The sequence below is a fragment of the Brachycentrus maculatus genome, unplaced genomic scaffold, assembly GCF_059751285.1.
Source record: "Brachycentrus maculatus isolate JH-2025_06_01 unplaced genomic scaffold, ASM5975128v1 h1tg000938l, whole genome shotgun sequence".
Taxonomy (NCBI): Eukaryota; Metazoa; Arthropoda; class Insecta; order Trichoptera; family Brachycentridae; genus Brachycentrus; species Brachycentrus maculatus.
The window spans coordinates 198,667-217,023 of NW_028281660.1; positions in this window are offsets into that span (position 1 = coordinate 198,667).

The following is an 18,357-nucleotide window of genomic DNA, read 5'->3' on the forward strand; positions in this document are numbered from 1 at the left end:
TTATATGAAGTTCATAGCTGGAGCTTTTAATAAAATACAAGCAGTAGTATTTTCGTCTGTAAGTCTACTTCTGATATTCGATTTAATAAAGTTCATTGAGAAAAATAATGACTCACAGGAAGTGGACGAAAAAATTGTTAAAACGACCACCTTTTATTTTTTTTGTATATTTGTATTATTTTTTTTACTTCATTTGCGTTCCATCCTAAATCGTATCGCGTGCTATAGGTTCGCTATCCCTGATCTACGAAATCAGATATTTTACAAATTTATTGTAATTTAAAAAATCTTTCATCTTTTGTAGGAATTGAGATATAATTTGCATACAAATTTTTATTATTTACATCATGTTGAGTGTGTCCAAATACTTGTTTACAAAACGCGAACAGTCGTCTAATACAAAAGTGAACAAGTATTTGGACACACTCAAAATGTTGTAAATAAATTATGTGGTCAAATTATAAGCTTAAATAATAAAAATGAAAATTATATATTCTGGCGTTTCTCATGTATGTGATCGTAATCCGGATTCGGACCTCACATGCTTATGAAAGAGTTTCTGCTCAATAAAAAACTTCTTTTTATCTCACCAATAGATGTCTCTAGTGAAGTTCTAGTGATTCAAGAACAATGTTTCAAAATTGGTTCATTAATATAGAACTTGAGTAATGCGGTTATCAATAATGGGTAGAATTAGTGAATGTTACACGTGTGTAAAGTGATCACTTAAACCAACCTATGACGGTCATCAGCCCCATAAATGCCCAGACTTCCATATTCTTCTTCATCTTTGATGAGATGTCAAAAAATAACAGAATCAATTAATGAAACTACAAATATATCTTCCTAATTATCATTTAAACTTCAGGAATGTGTAGGTATAATACATTTACAGTCATAATACATGTATAAGGTTTTGTTTACTTCATCAAACAAAGCATTGTAATAATTATTTTAATTAAATTAAACACTTGAAAAATCCACTGAATTGAGTTTTATTTTTATTTACGACTAGTTTCGAAAACGACAATTGTTTTCATCTTCTGGTACAAAGTAAAACTAATTTTAATTTAGTTTTAATTTGTACCAGAAGATGAAAACAATTGTCGTTTTCGAAACTAGTCGTAAATAAAAATAAAACTCAATTCAGTGGATTATTCAAGTTTTTAATTTAATTAAAATAATAATGTCATTCCACAAAGTTAATGCCGAATCAATAAATAATATAATTATTCAAAGCAAACAGTGCTTGAATTTACAAACGGAGGTTATGTTTATTGCGTATGTAATAATTATCATAATGTCTTTATCTTGATGAGATGTCAATAAATAATACAAGTGATATTTTATTTATTGTTTCGGCATTAACTTTGTGGTAAGACATGTTACAATGATTAAAGAAAACACTTGTTTTTTACCACTTGACTTTTATTATAGACTACATGTTTCAAAAGTTAAACTTCCATCATTCAGGTCTGTATAATAACTTATATTGTTATTATACAGACCTGAATGATGGAAGTTTAACTTCTGAAACATGTAGTCTATAATAAAACTCAAGTGGTAAAAAACAAGTGTTTTATTTAATCATTGTAATACAAGTGATACTCGTACGTGCAAGTATGAGGAGATACACGAATATGTGAAAGTTGAAATAATGTATGCAAATATAAATTGTCTTGGATGGATGAATGAAGTGTAACTGGGAAGGAGCGGTATGACTAAGTTAGTGGATTTAGTTAGACAATGTAATGATCATTTCACAAGGAATCGTAAATTTATGGTGATGGGCTCATTTTATGAAAAAAACAACATTAAAAACAACATTCAGTTTATGACGACTAGTTTTAAAATCCAAAAAAACCTAAATTCTAATAACAATTAATTAAATAATACTAGAAATTTAAAAAAAATAGAAGACATAATTTTTTCCAGATATGATATTTTCTCCAATAGATGTCTCTAGTGAAGTTCTAGTGATTCAAGAACAAGGTTTCTAAATTGGTTCATATATATATAGAACTTCCAAGAATTTAATAAGTTTGCCAGATGAATAAATGTTTAGAAATTGTATTATGTTGTACTTAAAAATGTAACTATATTAAATAAATAAAAAATAAAAATATTTATGGATAGTGTTTCAAATTTCTTAACCTTTGCTTTCCATTATTACTTTATTTTCAAACTCCGCCCCTTGACTAACCCCCTCCCCCTATACTTGCCCGTCTCCTTATTTATAGAACAGTTTTTTTTTTTTTTTTTTATATTTTAGTTATTATTCAGACCTATCTATGGAAGTTTAGCTTTCGAAACTAGTAGTCCTTAATAAACTTCAATGTTTTAGAATTAATACATAAACCCTGATGATGACAAAGTTCTTATTGAAACCGGTTGGAAAAAGCTTAGTTTTTTTAAAAAATGGTTAAAATAAAGTTGTTTTATTTTATAAAGTTTATAAAATGTCCGCCTCCGTAGTGTAATGGTCAGCATGCTCGGCTACCGTTCTGGAGGTCCCGGGTTTGATTCCCAGGGGGGTTTAATAAATATAAGTGATTTTTTCACTCTAATATTTATTCTATATTACACTGGACTGGTACCTGAAATAGAGGGCTGATCACCTTTCCTTCATGTGTAATCGATCGAGATAACACTGCGTTTATATGAAGCAGTGCCCTATGCACCATTGGGGTGCGGTAAGCGATTTATTTATTATTATTATAAAATGTGCCACAAATAATCTGCGCAAAACATTCAACACACTTTATTTTTTAATTAAGATATTAGAAAGTATTAAATGCCACCTTCCCGCTGATGTCTGTACAAAATTGTCCATAAATCATTTATAACTGGATTGCCATTGATTGAGCAGTGCTTGGTATAACAATTTGATTGATTACCAAAACAAGGTGATCAATCTGTTTCATTGGTAAAATTGACATAAATAACAGAAAAATTATATTTTATTCATTGTTATGGCATTTACTTTGTGGTAGACATAATGAAATTTATATATGTATTATAAAACCCTTATCCGCACCCCAGTGGTGCATAGGGCACTGTGTTATATAAACGCACTGTTATCTTGATCGTTTACACATGCAGGAAAAGTGATCAGCCCTCCGCTTCAGGTACCAGTCCATGGTAATATTGAATAAATGTTAGAGTGAAAAAATCACTTATATTTATTTTACCCCCCTTGAGAATCCAACCCGGGACCTCCAGAACGGTAGTCGATCGTGCTGGCCATTGCACTACGGAGGCGGAGGATAGTGAAATTATTAAAGAAAAAGCTTGTTTTTTACCACATGAGCATATTTTATGATGACTAGTTGAAGCTAAACTTAAGGTCTAAATGTTTATATTTGGATCTGAAGATGGAATATATTTTGTATATTAAAATCATCACGATCAGGTATGCTAAATACTTGAAAGTGGTCAGGTTAGGAGTTGAAACAATCGGCGGGTATGTATGAAGAGATGCATGAACGTGGAAGAGGCGAAGAATGTTTGCAAAGACAGAGTGGTGTGGTGTTCTATTCTCTCTGCTACCCCTGTGGGGAAGCGGCGTGATGGTTAGTTAGTTAGTTAGTTAGTTTTAAAGGCATTGATAACTTTGTGGTATGGTAATAAAACACTCTCCTTACCATCAAATCGTTTACATTGTGTAAAAAAAGTGGTTTTACCCAAAGTAAACAATGGATGTTGAGGAAAGTGTTTTCTGAAGATGGAAGCTTAGCTTCCGAAACTAGTCGTCATAAAATAAACTCAAGTGGTAAAAAAGCAATTGTTTTCTTTAACAATTACAGAAAACTGAGCTCCAAATTATTTCTTCTTCTTCAAACCCTTATCTGTACCCGATAGTGCATTGGGCACAGCATTATATAAATGCAGTTTTATCTTGATCATTAACATGTGAAGGTTATCAGCCCTACGCTTCAGGTACCAGTCCAGGATAATATTAAACAAATATTATAGTGAAAAAATCACTTAAATTTATTTTATTATGATTCCCCCTGAGAATCGAACCTGGGACCTCCAGTACGGTAGCTAAGCATGCTATTTACCTTACCGTGCTGTTCAAACCATTTCACTACGGAGTCGGCAATTATATCACCATCAGAATTTTTAAACCACTATTTTTTTTACTTCAAATTTTTTCTTCACCTTTCTTCGTCCCATAAATTTGTATGAAAAAAATTAAGCGTTCTTTAGACTCGAGCGAAGCAAAAAATATTTGGAATGAATACGAAGAATTTCATTAATTCTCTTTACAAATCTCGAGAAAATTATTGTCCATATGATTTTATTAATTCTCCTTGAAATTCATGCGACCCTCCAGCTAACGTTGGAAAGCTCATTGAGGAAATAATACTGAAGGAATATGGTAGAAAAATGGATTTCCCATCGGTATTTTCCGATGCCTTCATTGTGAGAAGCCTTTCAAATGGATGTTACAGCGAAAGCCTCAAAGAAGACTTTTACAGAAAGCGCTAGAAAATGTAAAAATAACTTTTTTCTTTTTCAAAATAATTGCTTCTGAAGTTGTTTGTCTGCTTTTGAAACACGTGTTATTTCTGGTTTTCCGTTTTAGTGACATTTAGTAATAACTTCTCAAAGGAGTTGGATAAAGTTTTATAAAACTTTACAAAGTTAAAATGAAAGTTTGTTTTTAAGCATTTTTATTTTTAGCACACTTCTCCAACCGGTTTCTAAGAGAATCTTGTCATCTTCGGAGATGAATATGTATTTAACATAAAACTGTGAAATCTTCATAGTTAGGTGAGTAGTTGAAATGTGTAAAATGATCACTCAACCAGTCGGTGACAGGTCGTAAACCCACACACTTCCATTTTCTTCGTCACTTATTTTTTTATGTCAAAATGTAAAAATAAATCCTAAATGGAGGAACCCAGATTTGTGAACAAGTATTGGACGCACTCAATATTGTAAATTTATATAAATGTTTATACAGGTTTTCTCTTCGAGACGTTTACAAAACAAATTGGGAGTTATTTTATATTTTCTAAAAATGTCATATTCTTTGAAAATATATTTCAAGTAGCAATTATGATTAAAAAAAGTATTGAAAATCTTGTCTGAAAACTTGAGTACACATCTCGCGCACAGACTTTGACAGCGCGCCGCGCAGGATTGCCAACTTGACGACTGGCGCACTTGCTAGTCTGGAGAATAAAATATGTGGGCAGGTATTCACACTGACGGTTTATGTAGTACTAATATGAAAATTTGGTGACGGATTTACAAACCTGTATTTATTTTGTGACGGTGACAGGTATATTGAAAGCTTTTAAATGTAAATTTACAGTAAAATCAAGATACAATTTTATATTGTTTCACATTTTCAATAAATTTCGCAACATAGTTAAAAAAATTGCTTAGCAAGAACAGATCTGTTAGGAAGCCTAGATGATTCTTTATCAGATCTGGGCATGCGGTGGGACAGCTTTCAATAGTACTAATATGAATATCCGCCTCCATAGTGTAGTGGTTAGCGTGCTAGGCTACCGTGTTAGAGGTCCTGGGTTCGATTTCCAAGAGGGTCAAAATAAATATTAGTGATTTTTCAGTCTTATATTTATTTAATATGACCCTGGACTAGTACCTGGAGCGGAAGGCTGATCACCTTTCCTTCGTGTATTTAACGATCAAGATAACACTGCTTCTATACGATGCAGTGCTCTATGCACCGTTGGGGTGTGGACAAGGGTTAAAAGAACTTATAAAATTTATAAAACATTTTTTATAAAATACAATATAATGTTTAATTTGGTTTGTAAAACGTCCAATTTGAACCTGTATCAAAACTATGGGTGACCTTGGCTGTGGCAGCATCAAACTTTCAACGTGTTGCCAGATTATTACTTGCACAGCAGCACATGAAAGGAAGATGAAAACCTACCCCTATAGTCAATCAAATCCTCCCTTGATTTGATATGAGCGATCTCGTTTGAACTTGAACTCTGAATATTGAGGAAATACCCCATATGCTCTTCTAGAACCCATTAAAAAGCTTTTAGGGCAATGTTTGAAAAATATTCTTTAATTTTCAAGGTTCACAAGTCTTGTTTATTGATTTGGCGTTTAATTTGTAGAACTCCATTTTAATTTATATTTTAATTTTAAATCAAACACAGATTTTTTGAGTCTACCAAGTTGTATTTTACTAACAAAAACACATAAAAAATTCACTACTGCTAAACATATTTAAATAGACTATTATTGTACATCATCTCTCTCTATGTAAACGCTTGCATGATGCGTTATTGATAAACTAATAATTACATCTACATATATAAATTCTTAAAAATTAATATGCCAACAATTGTATTAAGCTTTAAAATATTAATTCTCTAAAATATGACCATGTCAATAAATTCTTCCTTTCCCAGAAAATAAATATAAGGGTACATACCTACATCCCCCATTAGCTACTGTTGTCTCCAATAAATTATTGCTGCACGTGTTAAAACTGTCACTTAGAATTGTATAGCTACATAAGGACCGTAGTCCATTTGATCTTCACATTCGTTTGATAATGCCCTAACAAGGCGAAACAATTGTCACAATATAATTTTTTATGTGTTTTTGTTGATAAAATACAACTTGGTAGACTCAAAAAAACTGTGTTTGATTTAAAATTAAAACATTAATTCACAAGTCTTTTTAGAAATTACTCGTATTTCTTGAATCTCAAAACTGCGGATAAATTTTCATATGCATATTTAATTTTTTTATATTTATTTCAAAGATACATTCATTTTTCTACTATATGTATAACGGCTCTGTAGACATGACCTGTGTTGAGCCGAAATACTTAAATACATGTTAATACAATTTTTTTATTTTTTATTATTTGTTTTTATTTTTTATTTTAAGATTATATACATTCCATAAAAAAGATAAAATAACAATTTACAGTATAAAGGTTGTAGAATAAAATAATTACACCTGAACTTTACTTAATTCACTTTCTACCTTGTCCCTTCCAACGACAAGCAACCATCGACGGACACTGTTCTTAAAGACATAATCACTACTGGAATTAGAACATTTTGAGTGTGTCCAAATACTTGTTCACAAAATCTGGATTATCTCCAATTACAGGAGTTATTTTCATATTATTTTTTGACATCTCATCAAAGATGAAGAAGAATATGGAAGTCTGGGCATTTAAGGGGCTGGCCATTTCAGCCCCGTAAATGCCCAGACTTCCATATTCTTCTTCATCTTTGATGAGATGTCAAAAAAGAATACTACTGGAATTCTTAATAATTACTTATATTAAAATGTAACTTTGTTTTAAAATCACTTTTAATATTTTATTATAACTTAATTATAATGTCTACCGATTTCGAAGCTAACTTTGAAAGTTAGCTTCCAAACCGGTAGACATTATAATTGAGTTATAATAAAATATTTACAGTGATTTTAAAACAAAGTTACATTTTAATTATAAAATTGAAAATCTCAATGTTAGTGCTTCAAATATAAATTATAAGTCTGATATTAAATTTTTATTCATTAACATAAATGATTTAAGAAAAAAATAAAAGACTTTTTATTGGTATAATTGAAATAGGGATTTTGAATGTAATATTTTGAGTGTGTAATATCTTGGTTTTTTTTCCCACTTATAATTTTTTTTTTAATGACATCTCAACATAAATGAAGAAGTAAATGGAAGTATGAATGTTTAATGGATATGTGAACTCATACATATGTATCGCGTGTCATGACATTAACCATATATGAGTTCCGAAAACTTGAGTTGTGTGGTTGTCAATCATGGATAAAATGGTAAATGTTGCACTTGTCTAAAGTGATCACTTAACTTACCTATGACAGGTTGTAAGCCCTGTAAATACCCAGACTTCCCTATACTCCTTCATCTGTATTGATCTTCGATTTCGCATATTAACCTGATCCTGGCGTTTCTTATTTTATCTCAAAAATTCTAATTTTTAATGCATAAATGAAATTTCATTTATTTTTTCAAATATATCTGACAATAACACGGGTTTTAATAACAGTTATTTTTCATCAGTGTTTTTAGATTGAAAATAATAATATCATAGCATTGTGTGACGTAGGTACTCTGGATATTTTCATCTTTCCATTAAGCACACAGAGGAAAATTGTCAACTCCATAACACAACCCTATAAAATGTACGTTTATTATATGTGTGTATAATCAAGCCGTTACTCATTTTCTTGTCTACAGGGTGATTAAAATGTAACTAAAAAAAATAAATAAAACTAAAATAATACTTTATAAAATTAAAGAACTTTGTTTTAACCAGTTTTTAATAATAAGCACACTTTTTAACCTACCGGTTTCGACAAGAACCTTATCATCATCAGGGTTTATTTGTTTCTAAAACATTAAAAACATTAAAATACTCAATTACATTCTCTTACCAAAAGCTTCCACACACTCCGTAAAAAATCCTAAATGTTATTTTTACTATGCATTGCGTAGCAACTATGCAACTCCAAATAACAACTAATGGAATCACTCAAAAACAGTATGAATCCGCTAATAATAAAAAGCTGTACTAATAATAAAAAAGTGGTTAAAACAAAGGTGTTTAAATTTATAAAGTTACTAAAATGTGCCAAAGTATCTGCAAAAAACATTCAAGAAATACTATTAAACTCTCTTTAGTATCCATCGATAACATTGCGTAAAACCACTTAAAAACACTACCTCACGACTACCGGTATCGGAATAAACATTCCATGTTTATTCGGATATGTATGAGGAGATGTGAGTCAGCGGGTATGTGTGAGGAGATGCATGATTATGTGGACACTCTATCTGCCTACTCCTGGAGAAGAGGCGTGATTAGTTAGTTATTTTCGGAGTGGAAGAACAGAACTACGACGGCCATGAAAGACTCGACATATTAAATTTAATCAGAACTCAAAATCTCGTCGCGACAAAAGTAACCAGACTTAATGTTTGCATGTAGAGGAAGCTAGGAGTGTACTATGCATATCGCTCACTCCTTTCAAGAACGTCATAAATCAAAAAACGACAATTTTCAGTTGTGCGTGTTTTCGGAATGCCCAGAAAATGTACTATATCCCAGCAAAAGAGCCATATTTTTAATTTAATATTTACCCGGTACAGGGCAGAAAATGATGTTTTTGCATTTTGAAGAAAAAGTATCGTTTAATTATTTTTTTAAATAAAGTAAATATTTTTCAAATGGAGAAAAACCTTCAGGTTTTACCTAAAAAGATCTGTTGCACAGTAAAAAGTTTAGTAAGTGGCTTGATATTTATTTTTAATACATTGTGTTATATTTTTTAACTTTAAAAACGTTCTCCTGAAAAATCAAGTTTTTTGATTTATGACGTTCTTGAAAGGAGTGAGCGATATGTCAGAAAACACGAGTATGGAATTTCATCCACTCTGCCTACTTCTGCAGTAAAACTGCGTGATGGTAGAAGTAACAGAAGAGAAAGTTACAGTAAATGTAATTATATTTGTAGTTTTGTCGAGAAGTATGTAAACATATGATAATATGTAAATAAATGTTTCGGCTATATAACTTACAACTTCATAAATTTTATAGCCTTGACCTACTACTGAAATTACTTTTTATGTTAAAAACGACTTTAATTTAATGTAATTCATTTATGAAAAGTCTTGGCAAAAACACTCGCTTTCTCTTTTCAGGCATGATTACAAACAATTAAATTATTCTGAATTAGCCATGAAATTACTAAGATATTTGTTTTTCCTTCCATATTAATTTATAAGTCAAATAATTAGCAAAAAGATTTTTTCAGTACACCATAAAACATCCTGTCTCACTATCAAAAAGCTCCGAAAAGCTCACGAGACGAAGAGCGTCACCGCTGTAAATAGAAAGCACATTCAAAACCTTTTTTGCTCGATGCGAGGCGCCGCGCGCAGGACAAGTCTGTCAACCACCCTTACAATAGATCTGCGAGAAAGCTTTGTGTCGGCGCGCTGAGGGGCGGCGTCTACAAGCCTCTATAGCAGTGCTCCTCAACCGGTGTGCCGTGAGGATACAGGACTCCGCGGTCAAATTCAATGCATTTAAAAATACTGTTTGTATGTAACAACCAGGGCTTAAAGTTTTCAAAAAATCCATAAGCGCTAAAAAAAGCGCTAACCAGCTGTCATTTCCTATTTTCGAAATATGGATTATTCTTTTCTCCATCTAAGTCCTCATTATTGAGCATTGTGACCCTTGTGGAAGCAATGACTCTTCTCCAGTCATCCCTTGACTTCGCTGCACGTAGCGTTTCAACCACCGATGTGCCTGCTGCTGTTTTAACTTGATTGGTCAATCGTGTGGGGACCTTCCTCTCCCTCTCTTCTTCTCCAGGCTACCAATCACAACCAGTCTTACCAGGCTATCCTTATTGCTACGCGCAACGTGTCTAAAGAACTGAAGAATCCATCGTGTACAAGCTTTGATCTAAGTCAAGTCATCCAAGTAATATATAATAGATAGTCCAACATTTTGAGTGTGTCCAAATACTAAGCTTAAATGATAAAAATGAAAATGATATTTTCTGGCGTTAATCATGTATGTAATTATAATCCAGGAATCAGACAGTATATACTATTAAAAGAGTTTCTGCTCAATATAAAGCTTCTTTTTATCTCACCAATAGATGTCTCTAGTGAAGTTCTAGTGATTCAAGAACAATGTTTCAAAATTGGTTTATAAATATATAACTTCCAATAATTTCAGTATTGCGGTTGTCAATAATGGGTAGAATTGGTGAATGTTACACACGTGTAAAGTGATTTTTACCCATATATTTTAGTTTTTCGTGTGCTGCAGAATTCTAGGATTAATTTCGGTGTGTCGTAGGCGAGAAAAGGTTGCGGAGCACTGCTTTGGAGGTTTGGATCAGACAGCAAACTTGTAATATTTATAGACGAGAAACGTATCGCTTATTGGAAACTATGGGTGGTCTCTCTTGAATAGGGTGTAATGATTACTTTCAGGAAAATTCTTGGCAAATATAATACCAAAACAGCTTAAAAAGATATAAGAACGCCTGAAATACGACTATGTCGGGACCATTTATCAACACATTTCTTACATTTTCAAACCTCTCTCCAGACAACTCTTATTCTTTAAATACAAAAGTAAAATAATAGTAAAAGACTCCTTTTCACGAAAGTAAAACACTGGTACAAGACCACTTTTTGAGTTTTTTTTTAGTATAAACACGACTTATATGCTGTAAAAAAAGTGGTATTTTACCAGTGTTTTAATTTCGTAAAATACTGGTAAAAGTCCACTTTTTCAGTTTATTAATATAAACACGACTAGTTTTTAGAACCACAGATGTTCTCAATAATTGGTAGTTCTCGAAACTAGTCGTGTTAAACTGATAAACAAAAAAAAATTTAAACTGTGGTAAGTATTAAAAAATTATTAAATTCTAAAACATTAAAATACTCATGGTTAATTACATTCCCTTACCAAAAACTTCCACACACTCCGTACACCATATGAAAATATGATTTAAAAACTGCTAAATGTTATTTTATAAACCCTGACGATGACAAAGTTCTTGTTGAAACCGGTAGGTTAAAGTGTGCTTATAATAAAAAAGTGGTTAAAACAATGCTGTTTAATTTTACAAAGTTTAAATGTAGCTATTTTATCATAAGTAAAATATTGATAATATGATCCAAATTTAACTCAAAATAATACCTCGGGACGAATCCTTGTTAAATTATCGTGTTTCACCTTTCTCCCTTAATTATTTAATGCGATATTCTACCAAAGTAAGTTGTACTTTAATTTATTCAAAAGTCACCCCGTCTGAAGAAGGTCTTCGAATCGTGTACAAGGTCCCTTTACCGCAGATATTGGATAACCACTTAAAAACTCCTTTGAATAAATTAAATAACCTATCCTTGGAGTAACTTTCAAGGCGGAGTAATTAATGAAAACAGACACCAAGACATTTTTCAAAATGAGTAAACAATTTGCTAGCATATTTTTGGAATGAAAATCAATTCTAAAAGACAAACGAAATGTCTTTTTTTTAACATTATGGATAATCATTCATTATTTTTTTTAAACATATTCAATTCAAACCCTTATCCGCACCCAGTGGTGCATAGGGCAGTGCATTATATAAACACAGTGTTATCTTGATCGTTAACACACGAAGGAATGGTGATCAGCCCTCCGCTTCAGGTACCAGTCCAGGGTAATATGAATAAATGTTAGAGTGAAAAAATCACTCATATTTATTTGACCCCTCCTGGGAATCGAACCCGGGATCTCCAGAACGGTAGCCGAGCGCGCTGACCATTACACTACGGAGGCGGACAACTATATATAACGGCGGATAACACATATATAGATTTTGTGAACAAGTATTTGGACACACACAAAATGTAGTAAAAATTTAGTATTCGTATCAATACGAAAGAAGATGGTAGTCTGGGCATTCCAGGGCTTAAAACCTGGCGTTCGGATGGTTTTGTGGTTATCATCCGTAGGGTGAGTAATCTAGTGTCAGATAAAACAAATACAAATAAATTTCTTTGAAAAAATATTTGTCTTATAGTTTTGCTCCTATTCTTTCTATCTCGAATACAAATAAATCGTTAATTAATATATATATATATATATATATATATATATATATATATATATATATATATATATATATATATATATATATATATATATATATATATATATATATATATATATAATATATATATATATATATATATATATATATATATATATATATATTTATATAAATATATATATATATATATATATATATATATATATATATATATATATATATATATATATATATATATATATATATATATATATATATATATATATATATATATATATATATATATATATATATATATATATATATATATATATATATATATATATATGTATATATATATGTATATATATATATATATATATATATATATATATATATATATATATATATATATATATATATATATATATATATATATATATATATATATATATATATATATATATATATATATATATATATATATATATATATATATATATATATATATATATATAAATATATATATATATATAAATATATATATATATATATATATATATATATATATATATATATATATATATATATATTTATTTATATATACCCATATATACTAATATAATTTTACTATAATTACAATAATTTTTTTAATATTCATCTTGCCTTAACTTTCCAAATAACACTGAATCAATACGATATAGTTCCATTAATATTAAAAAAATCATAAATGAGAATCCTTATTTATGAAAATTTTAAAAAGTAGGACTCAAAAAACTGATCTAACGCGTAGATTTTCGGAAAATTAAAAAAGTGGAAACATCTCGAAAAAACAGGGCACTTTTACTGAGGTCATAATTTTCATTTTTTGATGAGTCATAAGCTGGCTTAGCACCCCTTAAAAAGATATTATTTATACATATATATATATATATATATATATATATATATATATATATATAATATATATATATATATATATATATATATATATATATATATATATATTATATATATATATATATTATTATATATATATATATATATATATATATATATATATATATATATATATATATATATATATATATATATATATATGTATATATATATATATATATATATAAATATATAAATATATATATATATATATATATATATATATATATATATATATATATATATATATATATACATATATAAACGAAGAGTCATTGATGAAGCCATTTCGTCTGGCATGACGTCAGCATTTTGGAACTGCTTCGATCCCTTTAGAGCATAAACAATTCGAAATTCCCGAAACACCAATAGTTTCCTCCGCTGAGACCGAAAACTTTTCACTTAGACTCACTCACTAACTTAAAGTTCATCAATGAATTTGATTGATAGCCAAATCATCACCTTGTTCCGTGCCCGGCTAACCGGAAACGAGCACATCGGAAGTGAAGTCAAGCCTTAATTCGACGGCTCGTCAACTTAAAATCAAGTGCTTGTCAAAAACACTAGATTTCAAGCCGACGAAATATCTTGAAATGCTGAAAGGTATGTACCATTTGACTTATCGATTTGTTGAAAGTTCACATTTTGCAGGGTGTGTGTAAGATATTGCCATATAAGATTTAAAAAAAAAATAGATTTTACTCTACTTTTTAAGGTTTTATCGATTTGGCGTTTAATTTGTAGAACTCCATAATTTATGTTTTAAATAATAACATCAAACACTGATTTATTGGGGTTTACTAAATTGTATGTGTGTTTGTCTGCCTCCGTGGTGTAATAGTCAGCACGCTTGGATACGGTACTGGAGGTCCCGGATTCGATTCCCAGGGGGGAAGTCAAGTAAATAAAAGTGTTTTTTTTTTTACCCTTTTATTCACTTTATATTACCCTGGACTGGTGCCTGAAGCTGATCACCTTCCCTTATATTTTAACATCTCAACATAGATGAAGAAGAATTCGGAAGTCTGGGCATTACGGGGCTTACGACCTTTCTTCTCTTCCTCAACAATGTTGAGATGTTAAAAAATAATGTAAAAAATAACTCCTAATTGGAGATATTCCAGATTTGTTGACAAGTAATTGGACACACTCAAAATCTAAAAATATTGTACATAACATTTTTTTTTATTTTAAGAGTTATTTAAATGGATAGATATTAATTACCATTGACTGCCAAATCAATTAATGAAAATATAATTAAAATTAATAATTTATGACTGTGACTAATGAATGCTATAAAGAGGATTAATATTAACTTAGTTCGTATGGAGGCGGAACGATTAACGTAACACTTGAAAATTTCGATGACTCGTTAAAATTTAAATTAACCGTTAGTCCTTTGACGTGAAGTACATACATATCGAGGATGGTGTGCCAACTTCTAATAACTACGCTCGTTAACAAAGTTCGTAACCGGGCTAGGTACTTATAGTTAGTACAGTTCATAGAATTCGAGACGTGGGTATTATTTTTTTCTCCAAATAAGTAGAATATTTAAAAAAAAACAATGTAATAAATGTATGACGATTGCACTTTTTTGCCATCTCAACATAGATGAAGAATATTATGGAAGTCTTGGCATTACAGGGCTTACGACCGCCATAGGCTTGGATACGTTTAGATAACCAAGTTCTTGACGGTCGTAAGCCCTGTAAATGCCCAGACTTCGACATACTTCTTCAAATATGTTGAGATGTCAAGAAATAATGTTCACAATAATTACTAATTGGAGATAATCCAGATTTGTGAACAAGTATTTGGACACACTCAAAATAGTGTAAAATGATAAAAATAAAATAAATAAAACTCTTATCTGCACCCTCATGGTGCATAGGGCACTGCTTCATATAAACGCAGTGTTAGCTTGATCGTTTACATATGAAGGAAAGGTGATCAGCCCTCCGCTTCAGGTACCAGTCCAGGGTATTATTAAATTAATATTAGAGTGAAAAAATCACTTATATTTATTTGACCCCCCCTGGGAATCGAACCCGGGACCTCCAGAACGGTAGCCGAGCGTGCTGACCATTACACTACGGAGGCGGACATATTTGAAGAAAATGAAATTGATATTTTTTTTAAATTCAACACTTGTTTAATACCACTTACTGAGTTTTATTTCACACACTAGTTTTGAAGTATGAAATTTTCATAATAAGTAGCGATTCAAATCTGTTTTTTTTTTGCTATCCTTTATTACTTTTATTATATTTCTTGTTATGTATACATAAAAGTGTGCCCAAAAAGAGATATACATTAGTTTGATATATTTTTACTCACACTTATAAGTGAAGCAACTAATTATGAAAGTTTTTAATTAAAATTCTACTTAGTAAATACCACTATTTCTTAAAATCTACTGTGACAAGTGTTTCGATGCCTTCCGCATCATTTTTAAACACCGTATGTGAAGCTAATTCTAAATTTTAGAGTCGGGTCCTTGGGACGTTGAAAGTTGAAGAGGGGGTAGAAGAATTTTTATTGTTATTTTTTATTTTTATTTCTTATCAGTGGGATCATAGACAATAGGGGGGAGGCTTTAGTCAATGTCATATTGTTATTTATGGATTAATTGTTTTTTTTTTTCATGAATTTCTATTGTTTAAAAATGTTATGAAATAGTGGTATTTAATAAGTAAAACTTTTATTAAAAATGGATACATTTTGTCACAAAGTAACTGCCGAATCAATTAATGAAATAATTACGAACGAATATGACTTGCGATTTAAAAAGTGATCAAATTGTGGAGAAGTGTGTTAAATCTAGAACATTAGACCCAAATTAAAAATTATAGTATATTAAAAATAATGTTAAAATACGCTAATACATTTCCTGTTCACACTGTGTTTTTAGCAAGTTAACAGGTTTTTCATGTAAGCGTCATTCAAAAAGCAAGTAAACATTAAGCGAAGTGCTATTTAAGGGAAAAAATTATGGTTTCATAATGAAGTAAACTAAAGACGTTTTTTTTATAGATATAATCCTTTTCAACAGAGTATCTAGCTATTTCAGTAGGTAATGGGTTGAAAATATAAGGTAAAATGGTATATTGTGATACGTTATATCTCGATAAATGATAAAGATATAGAAAGGAGAGCGAATGCCAGAAACAGAGTGAATAGTACCTACACTGAAATCAGCTATAGCAAATTAAATTCTATCGCTGAAAACTAAACTGGAAGCACACAACGGAGTTCTGGTTTTTACCCTAATGTATGGAAGTGAACCATGGAATTGGCAAAAGAAGGATGAAAATAGACTGAATGAAGTAGAAATGCGATCCCTCATAGGCGGATGTGCGGCAAAACGATGAACGCTGGATGTTCGAATGGCGAAATAAGGAAAGAATGCAAAGCTGAGATAAGCATTATCAATAAAGTTAGAATGGTGAGTTGAGTTAGTTTTGGCAAGTTAATCGGGTGAGCGAATAAAAAACAAGTCAAATACTTGAAAGCGGTTTTTTTTTTTTTTTAGATGGGAATTGCATTTATTATTTACCTTGCTTATTATGTACAAGGTTTATAGATCATTTAGTGGATTTTTGTTTCTTCTAGCTAATTAAATATGTTTTTATTTGAATCTGTGTTGGGAACAGGAGGGATCATCTAGTGTGGGTCAAATAGGAACTTCTCTGCATTTGCTCATTGCTGGGAGGAAACCACGTAAAACTCCTCAGGAGAAGGCGGACTGTTGACTGTCATCAGCAGACCTTCCGTTCCACTAGAAGAGGGTTCGGCATTTTGTGTCCTACTTTGGTTTATGTTACCAATGTCCTTCACTATTTTTATCATGTATGATACTACCTCTCGTGACAATTCCTTATGAACTATCACGGATTCGATGTTGGATAGATCCTCACCCAGGCTCCTGCAACGCGCCTCCAGCTGTTGTCTTTCAAAGCTGAAAAGGGGGCAAAGCATCAACAGGTGAGGGACATCTTGAGGTGTCTCATCATCACACGTACAGCTGTCGATCTCGGAGATCTTGAAACGATGTAGGTAGCTCATGAACCCACCGTGACCCGTAAGGATTTGAGTGAGCTCAAAGCCAGGTTTCTGCAGTCTCCTGAAATCAAAGGCATGGAAAATGGTTGGTAAGAACATTTTGGTTACCTTTCCGGTGGTTTCGTTCAAATAACGATCGTTCCAGAGTTGGAGGGTCCTGCTTCTAATTTTCCTTTTGGCAAAACTTAGCGGGAAGTTGGCATAGTCAGGGGCAGTCTTCTTGAGTGTTGCCTCCCGGGCCTTTTCATCCGCCTTTTCGTTCCCTAGGATACCGCAGTGACCCCTTATCCAGCCGATATACACATTCTGGTGTCTGCATCTTAACTTTTGAATATCTGTTCTGATGTCCATGACAATAGGGTTGATCGAATTTCGGTCCGCTATTGCGTGGACGCCAGATTTACAGTCTGTCAGGATCGTTATCTGCTTCCATCTGTTGGGGGGTTTTTTCAAAACATAAAACAAGGCTTCTTTGATCGCATAAAGTTCCGCCTGGAACACAGAACAGAAGTCGTCGAGTTTCAACTTCCTCGAAGGCAGCTCTCTCACGCCATCGAAGGGTACAAAAGCTGCACCTACTTTGCCGTTCAAGAGACTACCATCGGTGAAGATCCTCAACTCTTCCTGCAATGTCCCAGGTAGAGTCTGGTCATCGTAGCCGTGATCTATGGAAAGTCGTTCAGCTGGATGAGGGAGGGAGAAGTAGTCTCCGACTCCCTGGTAGAATCTGTCTTCCGGCAG